We start from the raw sequence: 22,382 nt of genomic DNA on the forward strand, positions 1-22,382 counted from the left end.
CACCAGCGATGTATGAGTGGCCCAGTTTCACAGCATCCTCACTAGCCTTTGGTGTCATCACTATTTTTTATTTTAGTCATTCTTCCAGGTCTGTATTGATATCTAATTGTGGCTTAATTTGCATTTCCTAGTGGTCAGTGATGTTGAGCATCTTTCCACTTGCCTGTTGGCCATCTGTATCCTCTTCAGTGGAGATGTGTTATATCTCTGTCCGTATCTTTTGCCCATTTTCTAATTGGATTGTTTTTGTTTTTGTTTTGTTGTTGAGTGTTGAGAATTCTATATTCCAGATACTAGTCTTTTATCAGAAGTGGGATTTGCAAATATTTCCTCCCACTCTTGTAGCTCGTCTTTTCATCCTCTTGCCAGGATCTCTTGCAGAGCAAAAGTTGTTAAATTTGATTGGGTCCATTTTTTCTTTTATGAATTGTGTTTTTGGAATCAAGTCTGAGTTCCAGCTCCTAGTCCTAAGTCCATAAAATTTTCCTCCATATTTTTCTAAAAGTTTTATAGTTTGACATTTTGCATTTTTAAAAGCCTGTGATTCGTTTTCAGTTGATTTTAGTTGTATAAGTTGTGATGTTTAAGTCAAAATTCATTTTTCTGCCTGTGGGTACCAGTAAAAATGAGCACACCGAGCCACCAATCCCGATTTCTAAAGATTCATGTTTATTTCAAAGAAATCCTGACTCCTTGGAGAAATGGCAGGAGTGTCTAGGTCAGTGACTGTGCAAAGCGAGCATGGTTGTCTTGTGCTAATGTCTTGTAAAGTTAACCACACACTTGCCATATGACCCAGCAATCCCACACCTGTGAAAACTATAGTATATCCACACAAACACTGCAAATTTCATAGCAGCTTCATTCTCACAAACTCCAAACTGGAAACAGCCCAAATGTCTATCAACAGGTAAATGAATAAACAAATTTGGTATATGTTACAGTGCAGGGCTACTGAGAAAAAACAAGGAACCAACCACAAAGACGCACAAAACTGTAGATAAATCTCAAAAACATTATGCCGATGAAAAAATAACAGACACAAAAGAACACGTACTGTATGATTTAATTGATACTAAAACTGAGAAAGACAAAATGAATCAGTGGTGATGAAAGCATATTGTGGGGCCAAAACTCACCTAAAAGGGGCACAAGAAAACTGGTAGCATGTTGGAAATTCTGTGTCTTGATAGTGGTGGGATCATACAGGTGTTTACCTTTGTCAAAAACTTCTGAACTCCACAGAAGTTAGAATGATTGCATTTTATTTTCTACAAGTAATATTGCACTTAAATTGACACTTAAAGAAAAGATTAAACTGGGAAGTCAAAAGGACACAGAAGCCACCTTGAAGGGCTTCCTCTGGTCAAATCAGGACAATCTGAACATTCAAAAAAAATCGTCACTTTAAAATAAGGAAGGGGGACTGGGTGTGGTGGCTCAACACTTTGGGAGGCCAAGGTGTTCACCTGGGATCATTTGACACAGGAGTTCAAGACCAGCCTGGGCAGCACAGAGAGGCCCAGTCTCTACACACACACACACACAAATACATGTAATTAGCCAGGTGTGGTGACATGTGCCTGTAGTCCCTGCTACTTGGAGGCTGAGGCAGGAGGACTGCTTGAGCCTAGGAGTTTGAGGCTGCAGTCCCCTGTGATCGGGCCACTGAACTCCAGCCTGGGCAACAGAGCAAGACCTTGTCTCTAAAAATGAAAAATAAAAACAAAACAAGGAATAAACAAAAATCTAGGGGACCATAATGAGTGAATGAAGAGAGAAGTGCAAGGAGAGAGAAGCTTGTCTTTAGAGATCTATATCTAGGAAGTAAACATGTAAGAAGAAGGAAGGAGATGGTCGCCAGCAAAGTCAGGGTTGTGGGTGAGGGACCGAGCACAGGGTGTGATTTTGGGGTGCTGGCAATGCTCTAGCTCTTGATCTAGGTAGTGGATATAGCTAGTGTTCTCTTCAGAATTATTAAACTCTGCATGTCTATATGCACATTATGTTCCACAGTAAAAAGTGCATTCTCTGCATTCAGAGAAGGAAAAATCTAAGTAGCCCCTTTAAAAATATGATTTCAAGCCGTGGATTCCATTTCTCTAATCCAAGCACCTATTAAATTTGACAAGGGGAGATCTGTGTGTAATTAAAAATAGAACTAATTCTTGCGTAAATATTATCAAGAAAGCCTTTTTTACAACTACAGATAGGCCTTCTTGGAGAACTCAAGATGAGAAATATCAAGTTGTCAGAAGAGAAATAGCTTTATAGTAAATTATCTCTCTTCAATGTAGAAGCGTTTGAAAATTCCTCAAGCTATAAAATGTCTACTCTTTTCTAAAAATAGAAAGAGGAAACAGAATGGAGAATCTCCTTAATTTGAATGAACATCCAGCCTACTGAGGGTCTTGGTGGGCTGTTTTCTCAAGCTCCCTCTGAAAATATTAATTAAGTTTATCAAACGAAATTTGATTTTCATAAAAAAAAGAATTTGATTAGGACCTTGAGGAGAACTGATTGGAATCTAATGTGTTCAGAGGTTTGTATCGGGGGCTCCAGCAGCGCCTGCTTGGGGCTAATTGACGAGCACTGCGTGTTCATTTTGGCTTCCTTTTTTCCCCTCCACAATGGCTCCACTCCCCTATCATTGCCTTGATAATAAAAAGCTGGATGATAAAAATTGAAAATAACAGGCAGATTCCATCTCTCTGAGCTCAATCTTGGGTGAAAACCTTTTCATCTCCAGAGGTTTCATCTTCTTCTTCTTCTTCATTTTAACACACTTGCTCTGCTTTGCCCAGAAAATTATTTTGGTTTGAGACTACTCTTATTTATTCTTTCTTGTGGATGAAAGCAGAGGTCTGGATAATGCAAAATGATACAAATCCAGGAATCTTTTCTATTTGACTTTCAAATGTGGGCTTGTACTTATGTTTCATTATGCGTATGTTTAATATTCTGGGGGCATTCAATTCAGACAAAATAACATAGTTGCAGGATAAGCATCTACTTGGGAAAATTCTAAGAGGCCACCCCGGGTTCTGAAACCTACTCCTTCACCAGCATCTAGGCTCAGAGGACAGGCAGCCTTACCCCTCAACAGAGGGCAGATTAAAGCCCATCCCCACCCCCAAGCCTACCAACTTTTCACCCTCTTCCCTGAAGCAAGGAAATTCTTCCCAGTGCATCCGGATGCTCTGTGCACCTAGGCACTGCTCATCATCGTAGATGCAAACATGGCATGTGCTGCTAATATCTGGGGAGGGAGCTTTGCCTTCAAGGAGATGGCTTCTTGAAAGTCCAAATATCGCCTTTTCTAGTCTTTCCTTCCAGGCCAATCTTGAGGTTAGTTGTTAACTGGGTCCCCCTACACTCAAGGGGAGGAGAATAACATGAGGAGGAGGCAGGATCTCGGGAGCCCCCTACAGTCCTTCCAACTCAACTGCTGCATTCATAGCCATCTGTCCACCAGAACAGGCTAATCAGGTGATACAAGCATACAAGCAAGCAAGTGCTCAAGCCATTTGTAGCAGCCTGCTCAAAGCTAGCATCTCTGGGTCTTCCCTCCTGACCATGTTATACCCCTGCCTCAGGACTGGTTAATTTAGAAGGAGGAAGGAGGAAGAGAGGAAGGCAGGAAGAAAGGGAGGGAGGGAAGGAGAGATGGAGGGAGGAAAGAAGGGAGGAAGGGAAGAAGGTAGGAAGGGAGGAAAGAAGGGAGGAAGGGAAGAAGGTAGGAAGGGAGGAAGGAAGGAAGGAAGAAGGAAAGGAGGAAGGAAGGGAGGGTATTCTGTAGTTGATGGCCTCTGCCCAAAGGATAGAGATGAAACCCTCCCTGTCCTGAGGTTTCCCCCAAAGCTGTCTAGAAGTTTCAGGTGGGCGTGGACATGGGTGTGGGCGTGGGCAGGTGCGTCCTCCCCTCCACATCCTGGTCCGCCCTCTCTCCTGTAGTTCCTCCTCCCAACTCCAGAGGGGGAATCTCCTTGTACTGCTACTCCATGTCCTCAGCAAACTGTGCTCAGGACTCTCCACTTGACTCCTGATGTGCAAAGGAATGCTTTTGAAACATAGAAGGAAATAAAAACAAATGAACCTTTTTCTCACTCCAGCCAGGTTTACAAGAGTACACTCCTGCCATGGATTGAAAATACCTGATCTGTCATCAAACCTGAGCAGGGATCCCTTTTTCTAGGCATTTGCAGTCTTCCTCCCAAGCTCTGACTGCACGGATCCCATGCAAGGGGAGCCTGCATCATCTACAAGAAAGGAAAACACAGCAGTTTAATAGCACAAAAACATTATGCCCGCAGAGTTCTTCAGAAAGATCACTCAGGCTGCAGTACAGGACATGAATTAAACATGCACAAGACAGGAGAGAGTGAGGCCATTGAGGATGCTATTGCAAAAACCCAGGCAAGGCATGGTGGTGAATTTAACTAAGGCGGGGCGGTGGAATCCCAAAGAGACAAATTAAACAAATATTAATATTTAGGCTGCTCTGCCAATGGAGGAGCCATTAGTTGTTCCTTTACTTACTTAATAAACTTACTTCCAAAAAATAAAATAAGATAAAGAAATACTTCGTATTGATATTAAGATGTTAAGGCTTCTTCCTCAGTTGTTTGCTCCAGGAGGAGACAGCATTTACACTGACTGAAGGAGCAGTGCAGGAGTGTAGATGGGTGCATGATAAGGGTTGTGGACCAGAAGGGAGGACATACAAGAATAGATCAGGCTAGGCCTGTTATCATCAGGAATCAGTACTTTGCCCATTGGTTTTGAGTCCCTGGCTGGGTTTTCTAGAAACAGATGCTGAGACGGAGCTTAGATGCAAGATGTTCATTGGAGATTTAAATGGACAGAATTATGTCTTCCCATTATTCACATGTTGAAGCCCTAACCCCTTGTACCTCAGAATGTGACTGTATTTGCAGATAGATCTTTAAAGAAATGATTAAGTTAAAATGAGGCCCTTAGGGTGGCCCTTACCCAATAGGACTAGTGTCCTTCCAAGAGGAAAAGGAGATTAGGACACAGACACACTCAGAAGAGAGACCACGTAAGGACATGGCAGGGAGGTGGCCATCTGCAAGCCAGGGAGAGAGGCCTCAGAAGAAACCAACCCTGCTGACACCTTGACGTTGGACTTTCAGCCTCCAGAATTGTTAGAAAATAAATTTCCGTTGTTTAAGGCCACAGGCCTGTGGTACTTTGCTGTGCAGTCCAAGATGACTAACACAGAGATCAGAACCTGTGAAGGGAAAGGGCAGAGGAAAGAGTGGGCAGCGAGGGAAACTGTACTGTGACATGCACCCCCACAAAGCTGTAGCCAATCTGGCAGGAGGCTTTAGAGCAAGAATGGCTCCCCAGAATCACAAGACACCTGTGCCTTCCTCTTTTCCCTCACTTAGTCTGCGGATGTGAGTGGCCCTTATGTGAGTGTGACTTCAGGCAAGGCAGCTCTCTGCAGCTCAAAGGACCAGAAGGAGCTGATGAGTGGAGGTGCCTGTGCCTGTGGCCTGTGCTTCCTGCGCTGGGCAGGGCGGTGCTGCCTCACAGAAAGTGGCACATCTCCGTGTCTATCCCAGCCCACTCCTCGCCCTGTTCATGTAACTGCATCTTCTCCTGGATCCCAGTAGACCTCCATCTCTGAGAGAAAACGTGTCTGTAATACAACCAGTGCGTCCACAGTCAGGAACTCGCTGCACACCTCCTTTGCTGTCATTGTAAATTGGTCCTGTAGTCTGAGGCTGTGTGGGGCCCGTTATTTACAATGCAGATTTTGTTACTATGTAGGTATGGTGAGACCAGCAGATCAGGAGATGATTGCCCTTGAAAAGATAGTCTGTTCCTCACAGTTCCCAGGACTAGGGGTGCAGCCACACCATGCAGAGACACATGAGGAAACACCAGGGTCAGTCAGAAGGCAGAGGGATGGATGCTGGCTAGCATGGGCAAGAACATTCATTGTGGCTTCCACAGGAAGTAATGAGTGAGGCATGGTTTGCAGATTTAGGATTGGTTCATTTGAATAATTTTGGCAGGCTGTGGGGTGCAGGGGCTTCCTAGTTATTTGGTACCTGGCCCTGGGGTATGAAGGGCGGGGAAATACTAGCCCAGAGTGTGAGACCTTCATAGAGGAAGTGGTCGGTATGTGGGCTCTGGATTGGTGCATATGAAAAGTACACTCATAGGTAAGTCATCTACTGTCCCCAGGAATTGGCAAGCCCTAAAAAGGGCAGCTTTGCCAGATGCGGTGGCTCACGCCTGTAATCCCAACACTTTGGGAGGCTGAGGCGGGCGGATCACCTGAGGTCAGGAGTTCAAGACCAGCCTGACCAACATGGAGAAACCCTGTCTCTACTAAAAATACAAAAAATTAGATGAGCGTGGTGGCGGATGCCTGTAATCCCAGCTACTCAGGAGGCTGAGGCAGGAGAATCACTTGAACTCGGGAAGCAGAGGTTGCAGTGAGCCAAGATTGCGCCATTGCACTCCAGCCTAGGCAACAAGAGTGAAACTCTGTCTCAAAAAAAAAAAAAAAAAAGAAGGGCAGCTTCCCTATGGTCAACAAGGCCCCACATGACAAAGCATCAGAATAAAAAGATATGCACAATACAGGCTCACATGCCAGTGACTCAAACACCCTGTAAGACTATGATGGTGGGGCTAAGGCCGCATGAATGGGAAAGGCAAACCTCGATCCAGAATGTGTATCTTTCCTGTGAAAATGAACCATTGACCCTTCCAGAAGGAAAGACGTCCAGTGTAATCATCTTGCCAACTGACCAACTGGACTCTGAGGAATGGTGCCATATTAGGGCCTATTGTCCATATCTGTTGCCGGCAGGTCAGATACCTGGCAGAGACTGTGGCAAGAACAGCCTTGGTAAGTAGGAATCTATGCTATTGTACCCATGTGTACCCTCCATTTCTGCTGCCATGGCCATTTAATTCATGTGCTCACCATGCCAGCAGTGGAGTGGTTAGTGATAGAGACTGGCTGGCCATCAAATATTTGACTTATTTTGTCTATTTGGTTGTTTAGTGCAACGATTCTCAACTGAGACGATTTTGCCCACCCCTCTTTTGAAGGCATTTAGTAATGCCTAAGACATTTTTGGTTGTCACAAGTGGGAGGGTGCTAGTGGTGTCTAGTTGATACAGACCAAAGATGCTGCTAAACATCCTACAATGCACAGGACAGTCCCCACAACAAAGAATTATATGGCCCAAAATATCAGTAATGTTGACAAGTTAGTGTCTCTTCCAAGGTGGATGCACTCTTATGGAAGACAACATGTTTTACAATTATCGTCATTCTTCACGATGCCTCCCACACATCCATCCACATGACTTTACCCTAGACTTCTTTATACATGATATTCCAATCTTATTCCTTTTGGGCTCCTAACCAGTCAACCAGGCCATTCACCATTGCCCAGGAGTCAATATATATTCTAACTCATGCTACTTCCCTTCTCATACAATGTCAATGATCAAGTATACTGCTCAAAGCTCTGGCCTTTGCAAATATTTTCCCTTGCCATTGTCTTTCAAGGTCACCCTTGAAAGTACTAGTTGTTGCAGCATAGGCTGTAATGTACTTGATGTCCATTTGCAGCTTCCACCCACATACCAAGCCAACCCATTTGCAGCCCCAGCTCAGGCTTTCTCTTCCTCCTTCTTCTGGTTGTAAAGGACCCGCACAAACACACATGGCCATAGATGTGAATTGAGATTATGGGAACTGGTACAACAGAGGTAGATGTCATCGAGATTTGGAACACTTGCACATGCATTCCCTTGAGTCTGGAATGCCTGAATGCATCAGTTTCATCTAACATCTTATAGAGGATTGCTTGTGAGTCAACCCAACCTTATGACTTGGGGAGTCTGCCAGGAACCAGCTTGTGATAGGTAATTCTTCCTGCCTGGTCACTGGTCACTTGCTGTTTTGTGGTCAGGAGACGTGACTCTACCAGGATGTAGCGGCATGGCAGAAGTTGCTTGTCAAAAGATAGCATGGCCTCGTTACAGAACCTCAGGCTCTTATGACAAGATTCTTCCATTGGACCCTGTCACAAACTCCACACATCATCTTTTCCTACATTGATATTTCCAATACCATAAGTTCCAAGTGGCATAAATGCTTGCCCTGAAGCCTAGACCCACTGCAGAGCCATTTCTCATGCTGGGTCCCACTCAAAGCTGGGAGACATTTATGTTACTAGTACATGGGCAGAAGCAGTCTAGAAGATGCTGTGACACAGGCCCCCTCCAAAAACTAGAGAGGTCCACCATGCATTGTACTTCCTTCTTCACCATTAGAGGTACAAGATGGAATAATTTGCCTTTCCTTTTGAAGGGATGTTCCAGCATGTTTCTGTCCATAGAACCCCTAAAAATGTTACCAATATGGCCAGTCCTCAAATCTCTGTAGGGGTTCAACTCCCACCTTCTGGAGCACATGTGCCTTACCAAGGCCTCCAATGTCCTAGCCACCTCCTGCTTATCTAGCCCCGTCAACATGATGTCAGCTATGTAATGGATCAATGCAGGTGGTTCAGATAGTGCAGATATCTTCAGACAACATTACAACAGAGAGTGAGTTAACATAACCTCGGGGGAAACTGTATATGTATATTGTTGTCTGTTCCATGTGAAAGTGAACTATTTCTGACCCTCTTTTTCTAATTGTGATAGAAAATAACACATTTGCTGGATCAATGGCTGCATAGCATGTGCCTCCGGTTGAATCACTGCTGTATTCTGAATATTTATGTCTACCCAAAATTCGTATGTTGAAATCCTAACACCCAAAGCGATGGTATTAAGAGGTACAGCCATTGGGAGAGGATTAAGTCATGAAGGCAGAGCCCTCATGAATGAGATTAGTTAGTGCCCTAATAAAAGAAGCTTGAGAGAGACTCCTTGCCTCTTCCACAATGTGCAGACACAGTGAGAAGCGCCATCTACGAACCAGAAAGTGAATCGACACCAAATCTGCCAATGCTTTGATCTCGGACTACTCAGCCTCCAGAACTGTGAGAAATAAATTTCTGTTCTTGCAAGCCACCCAGTTTAAAGTATTTTGTTAAAGCACCTCAAAGAGACTAAGGCAATCACCCTGCTTTAGCAAAGCCACCTCACCTAGTGCAGCAGCTGCAATCAGGGCATGACTTGGTTGAGCCTGTGGTATATCTATAGTCTTCCTCCAGGATCCAACCAGTTTAACTGGTGATCAAAAGGAGATATGATAGGGATTACCATCTCTGCATCCTTTACACTCTTAAAAGTGTCCCTAATGTCTGCATTGCCACCACCCCATGCAACATTATTTATGACCAACTATCTTGTCTGGGTGGAAACATGGACAGTTTCAGAGGTTTCCACTTGGCCACTCTCACAGTACCTCTTACCCCACAGGCCAAGGACCCAATGTGAGGGCTGCATCAACTGCTAAATACGCTGAGCTAATTATATATTTTGGAAATAAAAGGCATCCAAATTGCAAAGGAAGAAGTAAAACTGTCTCTATTTTCAGATAACAGAATCCTACATATAGAAAATTCCAAAGAATCTACATGGAAGCTACTAGAGCTAATAAATACATTCAGCAAAGCTTCAGGGTACAAGAGCAACACATAAAAATCAGTTTTGTTTCTAAACACCTGCAATGAACAATCCCAAAAGAAAATTAAGAAGATGGTTTCACTTATAATGACCTAAAAGGAATAATATACCAGAGAATAAATTTAACCAAGGAAGTGAAAGACTTGTACACTGAAAACTAAAAAACATGTTGAAAGAAGGGAGATCTAAATAGATGAAAAGACATCCCGTGTTCTAGATAGAAAGACTTAATATTGTTAAGATAATAACACTACCCAAAGCAATCTACAGATTTAACACCATCCTTGTTCAAATTCCAGCAGTGTTCTTTGCAGAAATGGGAAAGCCAACCCTCAAATTTATATGTAACTGCAAGGGACCCCAAATAGCCACACAATCTTGGAAAAAATGAACAAAGCTGGAAGACCCACATCTCCTGATTTCAAAACTTACTATAAAGCTAAAGTAATCAAAGCAATATGGTACTGGCATAAAGATAGACACATTGACCAATGGAATAGAATTGAGAGTCCAGAAATTAATCATACATGTGTGGCCAATTGATTTTTGATAACGGTGCCAAGTCTGTCAATGGGGAAAGAACAGTCTCTCCAACAAATGGTGCTGAGACAACTGGATTTCCAAAAGAATGAAATTAGACCCCCTACCTCACATATAAATAAAACTTAGCTCAAAATGGATCAATGACCTAAATATAAGAAAGAAAATTACAAAAATCTTAGAAGAGGCCAGGCGAGGTGGCTCACACCTGTAATCCCAGCACTTTGGGAGGCCGAGGCGGGTGAATCATGAGGTCAGGAGATCGAGACCATCCTGGCTAACACGGTGAAACCCCGTCTCTTCTAAAAATACAAAAAAATTAGCCAGGCATGGTAGTGGGCACCTGTAGTCCCAGCTACTTGGGAGGCTGAGGCAGGAGAATGGCATGAACCTGGGAGGCAGAGCTTGCAGTGAGCCGAGATCATGCCACTGCACTGCAGCCTTGGCGACAGTGAGACTCCGTCTCAAAAAAAAAAAAAAAAACAAACTTAGAAGAAAACAATAGGGCTGAGTCTTCATAACCTTGGATTGGGCACTGGGCTTTTAGGGGAGAATCTGTTTCTTGTATTCTTCAGCTTCTAGAGGCATCTGCTTTCCTCTGCTCATGACCCTTTCCCAGGAGTGGTATCACTCCACCCTCCACTTCTGTCATCACAACTCCTTCTCTGACTGACCAAAAGCATGAGTTACAAATGAAAAAGTAAATTGAACTTCATCAAACTGTACAACTTTTTCCATCTAAAGATGATTGTTAAGAGGGTAAAAAAACAGCCTATGGAATAGAAGAAAATATTTGGAAATTATTTATCTGATGAGGATTAATATCCTGAATATATAAAGGACTCTTAACACTCAACAACAAAAAGACAAACAACACAATTAAAAAACAGCAAAGGACTTGAATAGACATTTCTCCAAAGAAATACACATATGGCCAATAAGCACATGAAAAGATACCCAATATCTTAAGTCATTAGGGAAACACAAATCAAAGCCACAATAAGATACCACTTCATGCCTACAAGGATGACTATAATAACAATAATCAGAATGTAACAAGTGTTGGCAAGGATGTGGAGATAGTAGAACTCTTGTACATTGTGAGTGGTATGGAAAATAGTTTGGCACTTCTTTAAAATGCCGAACATATAATCACCATATGACTCAGCAATTTCACTCCTAGGTTTATACCCAAAATAATTCAGAACAAGACTCAAACAGATACTGGTACAGCGATATTCACAGCAGCATTATTTACAATAGTCAAAAGGTGGAAGCAATTCAAGTGTTCATCAATGGATGAATGGATACACAAAATGTGGCATATACATATAGTGGAATGTTATCTGGCCAGGATAAAGAAAGAAGTTCTCACACATGCTACAATGTGGCTGAACTTTGAAGACATTGTGTTGAATGAAACAAGCCAGACACAAAAGGACAAATATTGTATAATTCCACTTATATGATCTATCTGGATTAGGCAAGCAGAATGTACATTAGAGGTTACCAGCAGCTGCAGGGAGGGGAAGATGGGGAGTTATTGCTTAATGGTTCCAGAATTTTGGTTTAGGATCATGAAAAAGTTTTGGGAATAGGTAGTGATGATGTTTGCAAAACATTGTGAATGGAATTAATGCCACTGCATTTTCTACTTATAAATGGTTAACATACCAAATTTTATGTTTGATTATTTTACCAGAGGCAGATGACACTGCAGTCACAGTCAGGGACATTGGTGAAGGGAAATCTTCCCAAAACTTCAGGTCATACATCAGGATGTCCACTTGTGTGGACGAAGAGGTCTGGATCTACACTGATTCACAAGCGGTGACTTACGGGATGAAAGAACAAAATTAGAGAGCTGGTGGCAAGGAGCTCTTGGAGAAAGGAATGTGAATAAAAAAGCTCTTGGAATGTGAAGTAATTCACAATCCAAGGGAATCCTCCTAAGAGAACAGAATCAAGGCCGTCCTACAATAATCAGGTTCACAAGATGGCATGTCCTGTAGCTGTCAGTCAGCCCCTTTCCCTACCACACTGTACAATTACAAAGTGGCCCTGGGGGCAGGATGAGAGTTGTGCAGGACTGAGCAACAGGGCCTTCTCCCTACTAATATGGATCTGGGCACTTCCAATAGTACCCAGTTGAGCCCCTGATATGGCATCACTCTCTTGGGGAGATGGAACATACGGTGGGCAACGTGCTACCTCTTAAGGGGTTTATTACGCTGACCTCTGTCGTCATAGAGGAGACAGCAATCTGTCTTCAAAAGGATAAACTCATAATCTAGGTATGAATTTGCCTCTCCTGTCCTCAGGGTTCTGCCAGACCCCCAGAGTGTGGGCTTCAAGAATTCCTGATTCATAGCCAAATAGCCAGGAGACACCATGTATGATGATGAAAGTTCATGAAATGCTCTGGTCTTACCCCAAGCCCCACCTTCACCTGGAAGCAGCATTCACAGAATGGGAGGATGGTCTGCTGGAGGCTCAGTTATGGTAGCAGATGGGAGGTGGCACCCTCAGAGTTGCTGGAGGCTGTCTAACAACAATCAGCAAATACCTCAAACCAATGGCCAATATTTGGTTGATCTCCCCAGGAGCCAGATACATGGGTCTAAGAATCAAATGGGTGAGGTGGCTGTGTTTCTGAGCCTGTAATACCTAAAAACTCATTGGAGGAATTTTTGCTTCTCGTTCTGTTGTCTTGGAATGGATGATTTTGGAAGTCCCAGAAGGAACACAACCATGGCACTGTGTTAATTTAGAAGCTGAGATGACCCCTGGCCATTTGGGGTTCCTCAGCTGCTGAACCAAAAGGCCTGGAAAGGGTCACTGAACTGAGAGGGTGACAGATCTTAGTTACAAGGGGAAAAAAAAGCTGCATTATTGCTACCCCATGGGGACAGGGAGGATTGCATAGGTAGCCCAGGGATTCTCAGGAGCTGCAGCCTTCTAGTACTTTCTTGCCCAGCACTCCTCACCCACAGAAAACTGCAGTGAACTGAGGACTCAAACCTGTTTGGATTGGAGGTTTGGGTCAACACCCTACAACAGAGACCCTCGCCCAGCTAAGGGCTGCAGAGAGTAGGAGGAACATGTTATAAAATCAGCTGCAGTTCCCGGGTGGGCCTCAGAACCAGCTACAGAAGAGGAGATGGCAGCAGATAGGTTTGTGTTCATTGTTTTCATTCTTCCTTTTTTCTCATCACCCCTGCTACATTGCATGAAGAGCACTGTTAGGGCTAAAATGTCAGGTTTCACAGGGGCCTATGGCTGAACTGACATCACGTGCAATGATGCGATATCTAGCGAGATTTTGCATGTCCCTCTTTAGAGACCATGAGTATTTTTTAGCTGAACAGAAGACAAAAGGAGAGAGACTCTACAGGATATTTTGCATCAGCCCATCCAGATCCACTTTCCATCCTTCTCCGGCTTCGTGGCTGGGAGGCAGGTTCTCTGGGTGGCATCCACTAGGTCCCTTGCACTCTGGTTTCTGGCTGGGACCAGCCAATGGTGGCACCATTAGGAACCTGAGGTCACCACCCCCACAGTGGGTTTCTCTACTGACAGCTCCTGTCTGCCTGGAGCTGCTCCTCTAGGTTCTGGTAGCCATCCTCTCCCTTGGCCTCTGCAGGGCCATGAGGGGTCACCGCCTCCCACCATTGCTAGTCACAGGATTCTGCACTAGTCTTTGTTTCCTTCCCTAACCCCTGGCCACAGCTTGTCAATATCTCTTCTTTAAACTCTTCTCAATTCCAGTTGGACAGTCTGATTTACTTCCTGCTGGATCTCAGACTTGTCTGAAAACAACAAAATAAAATAAAAGATAAAAAATCCATTGAAACTCTTTTTAAAATTGTGAAATATAATTGACACAAAGAAAAACGTATATAACATGGATCTAATGTTGAACAGGTCATTATAAATGGAACACCCATGCTACCACCACCCAAAAATGAAAACTGGACTGTGGTCAGCATTTCCGAAGCCCACTGACTCTGTGTATTCCTTTCTCCATTCAGAGACGTGTCCTGTGGCTGCTGTCACAATTTACCACAAACTTAGTGGCTTAAAACAACACAAACTTATTATCTTACAGTTCTGGTGATCAAAAGTCTACAAATGAGTTTTGCACGCTAAAATCCAGGTGTCAGCAGGGCTGTGTTCCTTCCAGGGGCTCTGGGGGAGAATCAGGCTCTTGTCTATTCTGGCTTCTAGAGGTACCTGCATTCTTCTGTTCCTGGCCTTTCCCAGCAATGGCACCTCCTCTGACCCTCCTGCTTCCCTTTTAGAAGGATGCTTATGATTACTCTGTGCTCACCCAGAACCTGTGAATATGTTACCTTACAAGGCAAAAAGGGCTTTGACCCTTTCCACCTCAGGATCCTTAACTTACTCACATCTGTAAGGCCCTTTTAACATATAATGTAACATATTCACAAGTTCCAGGGATTAGGATGTGGACATCTTTGGGGCCATTATTCTGACTGCCATACTGACTGTCTGGATTTTTATGGTAATCATTTCTTTGAATAAAGTTATTTTTAAAGATGAATTGATTGGGCCCATTTATCACTGCTGACTTTCTATGTAGGCCACAGCCTGGTCACAGGTCAGCCTGTAGTGGGCTGCTTTTCACTCAGCCATCAGCCCTGGCCTCTTCCATTTTAGTCCGGAAGACAGAATGCCATGGTACAAGGCAGGCATTCCTCATATGAACAAGGAATGGCTTCTGGCCACGTTTTGTTCATGAGCTTTTCTCTAGTATTATGACCTCGAGAGGTATGATATTATCCCCACTTTACAAATAAGGAGACTGAGGCTTACGGAGCTAAAGTAACTGGCTTCCAGTTGCTCAGCTAATAAATGGCAGAGCTGCAATTCAATGCCAAATTTGGTGTGACTTCAAAACCACTCTCTACCCCATCACACTGCTACCCTTGAAGAGAAAGAAATTCTCTTCATCTGAGGCCACAGCATTAAGGTGGCCTTAATTAATGTGACACCCCCATGCAAATACACTCTTGATACAGCAGCCTGAGAACAGAAAAAAGTGTTTTGAACTATGAGCCCTGAAAAATCAGGAGCAGCTGTAATTTACATTTCTATAAAATTTCCACTTTATGTAGCAAAAAAACCCAAACAAACAAACCAACAAAAAACCTGTCCACGAGTCACCTTAGCAGATACGTGGCTTCTTTCATATGAGCAGAATGGTGTGTTGCTTAATGGCTCTCATAACAAAATATGTCCTAGGGTCATTATTTATAATAGGCAGCAACAACAAGCAGTAACAAAGCTGGCATGCAGCAATAGGCAGTGTAAAATTTTAATGGGAGGCATTTTCTGGATTTTGATTTTAAATGCCTTGTTGTTACAAAATGAAAACAGCTTTCAAGAAGGATAGGCATCATGTCGGAGGTGAGGAGGTAGAACTCCTCAAATATGTTTGCTTAAGACACCAGAGGAAAGAAGCCTGGCCAACTCGCTTCTCCCTGACACTTAAATTACATCATCATCAATAATAACATCAAATTACACACCATCTGAGAACAGCTAACTACTTAGCACACACATAACATGAACAGAAAAATATAGGTTAGTATTCCCATGCCAAGATCAACTCAGAAGAACCTGTCTGACACCTACTATGTACTGAGCATGGTGCTAGGGACTGTGGAAACAGTAGGAATGCATCTGATATAGCAACCATGACATCAAACAGCTTGACATCCAGCATTACTGCGTGGGAGAGACCCACAACTCTGCCAGAACTCAGAATTGTCAGTTGTGCTGGGGAGGCAACAGACTGGCAGTCATGAAGGGGCAGGACTTATAGAAAGTGGAGAAGATTTGGGCAAACAAGGGCAAAAGCAACACAAAGTTTAGGGCAAGGAATCTGTGTTCATCAGGGTTCTACAGGGAAACAGGACCCATAGACTCTAGAGAGATTGATACAAAGAGACTGCATATATGGTATTGGCTTACATGATTATGGAGGCTGAGAAGTCCCGTGATCTGCCATCTTCGAGCTAGAGGCCCAGGAAAGCTGGTGGCTTGGTTCTAGCCCAAGCCCGAAGGCCTCAGAGTGAGGGTAGCCAATGGTGTAATTCCCAGTCTTAGTCTCAAGGCCCAAGAACCTGGAGCTCTTTTGTCCAGGGCCAGGAGAAGATGGATGTCCCAGTTCAAGAAGAGACAGCGAAACTGCCCTTCTCTCTGCTCTTTGTTCTATTTGGGCCCTCATGGGATGGGATGATGCCCACCCATGCTGGTGAGCACGATCTTCTGACTCAGTCCACTGATTAAAATGCTCATCTCTTCCTCACAGACACACAGAGAAACAATGTTTTGCCAGTTATCTGGGCATCTCCTAGCCCAGTCAAGTTGACACATGAGATGGACCATCACACAAACCATATAAAAATTATTATTTATTGCATGGCTTTCAAATTGCAGGTTTTGACTCGTTCATGTATTGTGAAATTGATTTAGTGGATTTTGAAAAGTGCAATGGGACAAGATAGAAAATAGAGTATGTTGCACATAGTAAGGTCAAGTATTATAAAAATTTTAATATGGTTTTACATAGGCAGATACGTGTGTGCACGGGTCACAATGTGAAATGTATTTCTTACTGCAGGTGACAGTCCAGAAAAGATGATAAAACCCTGATTGAAGAGAAGCTGTTGTGAACTCATTATAAAACCCTGGGGCCTGTTAATCAAACCCATTATATGAATCTACTTTTCTTGAAACACAAATCACCCAGTGATATGGTCAGGATTCAGGAACAGTTTCTCCTGCGTGTGCCACAGAATAAGTGTGCCTGGAGTATAATAGTATTAACAATGGGCTGGCACTTATGGAGTGCCACCATGTCCTAAGTGCTTCACGCGTATTCTTTCTTCACAAGCCTCCATGCAGGAGGTACTATTATTATGCTTATTTTACAGATGGGGACACTGGGCACAAGAACCAACACCTTCCCAGGGCTGCGCAGCCAGGAAGGGCAGAAAACAGCCTGAAATTCAGCATGATCCCTTCATGTTTAGCTTATTTCACACTGATTCCTGCTAAGACTGTAAGCTTTTTGAAGGCAAAATCTGTCTCATTCCACCTGACATATGTTTGTTTATTGTTTGGTATTCGTGTTATCTCTTGCTGCATAACAACTACCCATACTTAATGGCATTAAACAACCATATTTCATTATGCTCATGGATTCCCTTGGTCAGGAATTTGGATGGGATACGGAGGGGATGACTAATTTCTTCTCTACAATGCTGGGGTCACAGCTAGAAAGATTCAAACAGCTGGAGGTAACTTGAAGGCCAGACATTGGAATCACCACATTTATTCATACATCTGGTGCCTGGGCTGAGATGCCTCAAAGGCTGAGACTGTTGACCTGAGCACCTCTCTATGACCTCTCTCTGTGGCTTGGACCTCTCCCAGGCTGAGTTCCGAGTGGGTGTCTCCCAGGAGGGAATATTGGAAGGTAAGCATTCCAAGTGAGCCAGAGGGTGCATGCGTGTTATGATCTAGTCCCAGGAGACCACATATCAGCTCTTCCAGCATTCCCCATTGGCAAGCCCATCCAGGGGTCCACAGGGAGGGGACATGGACCCCACCTCTTGATGTTTTAGAACCACCCTATATGACATTCTCAACTTTTTTTTTAGTTTCCAACTAGGATATGAAATTTCCTTGTCAGGACAACTGGATTTCCTCTGATGTGGGAGAGTGAGTGGCTCAAATTCCTTGTGATGCATAGAGCACTTTGTGGTTAATAATCTGCTGTTCATTAGAATGATCTGTCATCTCTATAATAGTAAATGGGCTGGAACCACACATATATTTACTGCCTTAATTTAGTTGCTAGCACTAGGCTTATTTTAAAGTATTTTCTCTCCATTTGGACTAAATGTCTTTTATCTAAGCTTATCTTCAATGTCAATAAGCTTAGCATTCCTCAACAGCTGGAAGCCCAGATATTATACAGGTCCCCTTCTATTAATCTTCTGTAAGTTGATCTTTATAACCATCTAATCCATTCCTCACCGCAAGCTGTCCTTTCCACACTTGTATGGTCTTCCATTTAGCTAAACCAAACTCTATTTCTTTATCAAGACTGAAGTTCTTTGTCATTTTCATAGTTTATAGAGTTCTCTCTTAGAGCTGGTTTGAAGTGTCAGATTGTCCACAAAGAACAAATGGGTCCTCATAAAGTTCTTCATTGTGTTTCATCTGAACACATTACTAGACATTTTTTGGTAAAAATGATTTCCCGAAAGAATCAGAAGGTCTGAGTATCCCCAAAATATTTCATTCTTCAAGAAGACCTACAATCTGACAGTTCTCCCATGAGTAGAACCAGACCCTACATTTCATTTGTTCATCTCATTCCACAAAAGCCTTAGACTCAATTTTACATTATGGCTACATTATGTCTAATTGATACAAAGTACACCAAAAGGTTTCTTTAAAAATCACTATAATCCATATTACAAGAGAGGGAAGGAAAAGAGAGTTGCAAGTGAGGGAATGAAGGTGGTAGAAAGGTACAAGGAAAAGAGAAAGTTTATTCTCTTCGGAACAAGGTCACTGAAATCCAGGACCATGCCAGGGCAAGTAACTGCACTTCCCCTTTTGGGGATGAGAATATACAGCAACCAAGAAGTGAAGGTACAAAATCAGAGACTCATTATTGGGGCACTCGAATGTCCCTCACAGAGGCAGGTCTCTTCCTCTCCAGGCCCTGCCCACCCCAGGGAAGTGCTGGCAGGTGAGCAGGTTTGAGTCACCTGGGCTAGTTGCTGGGCTGGCTACAGGACATGGAAATCCTGGCCTGGGCCGAACCCCTTGGGAGGACAGTCTATTATCTGTGTGTATGTTATATGAAGTATTGTTTGTACCAGTACCAGGTCGGGCAATGGACAGAATGTTATGGGGAACACTGAGACTTGATAACAGTTCCAACTCTCAGCGCGTGCACAGTCTAGAGAGGCTGATACAACGCACACAGCAACCAACAGCTCTCATCACAACCAACAGCTCTAATCACGAATGCAGCGCAGGCCCAGGGTCTCAGACTGAAGAGACCTTCCTCAGCCTGAGGTTGTCAGGGACAGATTCACAAGAGGAGGTAAGGCGTGGGGAGGCAGGAGAGGGAACATCGTGTTCCATTAACTGAGATCAGTTCGACTGGGGTGAGGGGACAGAGAATGAACCCTTCCCTTCAGCATCCCAAGGATCATTTCCTGGATCCGTGGTAGTAGGGAAACCCACAGTGTCTAGGAATCCCACTGAGGCTGGCAGTAGGCATCCACACCCACTCTCTGGCCTTTGGCGAGGAGAGAAGAGCCATTTTCTCTTCTGCACATTCTGCTTCTACTGCAGCAGAAAGCAGGCATGGGCCCTGTTTGTCTGCTTAAAGTAAAGCTGTGACTCCTTTGGGGCAGTCATCCCTCTGGGCTTCAGTCACTGTGGTCTCCCATGTAGGGGGTAGCAGCAGCGTGAATGCTCCAAGCACCTTGCCAGCCATTTTGTGCCAGACACTGTACACCTATAAATGCCCCTGGCAGCCCCAATACACAGGTTCGATCCACAACCCCAAGTTTTCCTGATGAGGTAACTGAGGCACAGAGATGCCAAGTAATTCAGCCAAGGTCACACGGCTAGCAAGAGGTGTGGGATTGAAAGCCAAGTGGTCTGAGTCCAGAGCGTGCCTCTTGGCCACTCTGGCCTGCCACCTCTTAACACTGCCCTTCAAGCCACTTACTGACAGCCAGCCTCGGCTCTGCCACTAGGGGAGTTCAGGGAAGCTGACTGTCCAGGTGCCCTTGCCACAGCCTGAGCCGAGCCTCTTCATCCTCTTCAGGTGGTCTTCTAAGGTACAGCCGAGCATCCATTTCCATCCCACACCTGCACAGGTCTTAAATATAGAATAAAGCTGGCACACGAACTTCCCTCCCTTGCTGTGCTCCAGCCTCAGGACACCAGGGAAACCAGTGGCAAACACAGCTCTCCTGCTGGGGGCCAGACCCTGCAGAGCCTTCAGGAGCCCACTCATGGGACTCCAAGGGACTGCAGGGGACACTTCAGCCTACCTCTGTAGTTTGTAACCTGCACTAGGGTTCAGACAGTTTGTGTGAATTGAATGGAAACTTTTATCATTCAAATCAAAGTTCTGTGCATGCATTTTTCTAGAAGGATAGGCTTCAATCAAAATTTTCAAGAAGGCAGGGACAGGGTAATGAGTGTTTGGCCCTTGATGGATCATGTTCTGTAGTTCATGGTCCCTCAGTGACTGCAGGCCAGCAACAGATTTGCAGGACTCTTGTCCACCAGCAGCTTTGGACAAAATTCGGGCCCAAACAAAGCTGAGCAGCACAGTCAAAGCGCTAAACACAGACCTGGAAAATAACTGTTCAATGAATAACTATCAGCTGTTCGGTGATAGTAGGAGGGCACTGGGAATTCTTCTTAATTTTGTAAAGTGGCATAATAATATTGTAATTATGTTTTTTAAAAGTCCTTAGCCTCGTTGATGGGGAAGGGAAGGAGTAGATAAGAGAATGGAAAATCTTGACAATCTTTGAAGCTGAGTACTTGTGGGTTCATTATACTATTCTACTTTAAATTTTTTAGATTTCACAATAAAAAGTTTTTTAAATAAAAATAAATCAAAGCTACTCTTTATAACAAGATGCAAACGTCTGAGTCAAGCAAATGACTGAGAATCTTACTTCTCCCAGAAAGGAAGCCTAGGAGTCTCCTCGCAGGCCCAGGCAGGATGGCACGTACTTGTCCCACTCCCAGCCTGGACCCATCCCTACGGGTGCTGGGCATCGGGCCCAGGACAGAACAGGTAGCATCTGGGTCCTCCTCTTAAAGGGCTCAGATCCGGCATTCTCCTCTGAGCCTGCCACTCAGTATCCCTGCGTCCTCGGGCATTTCAACTCCCAGGTCTCAGTTTTGCTGCTCATAAAATGGTTGGACCATCCGAAGGCAAGGTGTGTGGGCGGGTGGAAGGAGGAAGGTGAGGGTGCTTCCTAGAGGTGACCAGGTGAGGCCGGGAGTCGAGCATTTTCGTAAGATTGCTCTCGGACGCGGGGGTGGGTGGAGAGCATCACGATTAAGAAGGAATACACGCACGCACACACACACCTCCTTCCTCCTTCCCTTCCTCTTCCTCTCACCCCGCCCCCCGGGGGGCGGTACCCTAGTCTCCCGGGGGAGGTTTTGGGGCGGAGGACCGCGGAGGACTGCGCCCAGGAGGGTGGCCGGCCGCGGGAGGAGGACTTGGGTTCGGGCTGCTGCAGCTGGGTGGCCGGCACCGCGGCGGCCCCTCCCCCGCTCTCCCTGGCCGCCGCCCCCTCCTCCTCGCGTCCTCCTCCTCCTCTCCCTCCTCCCGGTCCCCCATCCTCCTCCCGGCCCCCGGCAGCTGCGGCTCGGGGAGCAGCCGGCGGCGCCGCGGCCGCGCAGCCTTTGTCTCGGGCCGCCGGGCGCGCGGGGCCCAGCGCAGGCGTAAGTGACCGGTGGCCGGGCCGCTGGGGGCTCGGCGGGGAGTGGGCTGGGGGTCGCGGGCGCTCCCTGCAGTTGGGGGGCCGGGCCGGCCAGATCCTCCCGCCACGCGTGTCCCGGGATGCTCGGGCGGTGCCGGCGCGCGGGGGCGCGAGGAGAGCCAAGCGGGGCCACCGCCGGGGAGGGCGCGGGACGCAGAGAGGGGCGCGGGGCCCGCCGGGCCGCGGGGCCGGAGGAGGGGGTGAGGGCTCGCGGGGCGCCGCAGCTTGGCGCCCACAGACGTGCGGCTTGGGTGCAAATCCTGTTTCTCTGGGCAGAGGCCACGCGGGGACGGAGGAGGCAGAGAGGACGGGCTGTGATGGAGAAACGGGAGAGGAGCCGGCCAAGCGCCACCGTCACCACCATCACCAACCACCACCACCATCACCATCACTGACTGTCGCCCATCCCAGCTCCCCTGCCTCACCTCCCATCTCATATCCCTGTGCAGTGCCAACTTTATCAGATCATCTCCTTTTCACTGGGTACTACTTTGGAAAAGTGACAGAGTGCGCCAAGTCAGGAATAAGTACATCCGCTGTGGGACATTTATCTTCCCCTTTCTATTTAGCTACCTCAATTTTCTCATCAGGAAAGGGGGCACAATGGCATTTCATTCCTCTAAATCA

Source organism: Pongo abelii, chromosome 12 (assembly GCF_028885655.2).
Source record: "Pongo abelii isolate AG06213 chromosome 12, NHGRI_mPonAbe1-v2.0_pri, whole genome shotgun sequence".
Classification (NCBI taxonomy): domain Eukaryota; kingdom Metazoa; phylum Chordata; class Mammalia; order Primates; family Hominidae; genus Pongo; species Pongo abelii.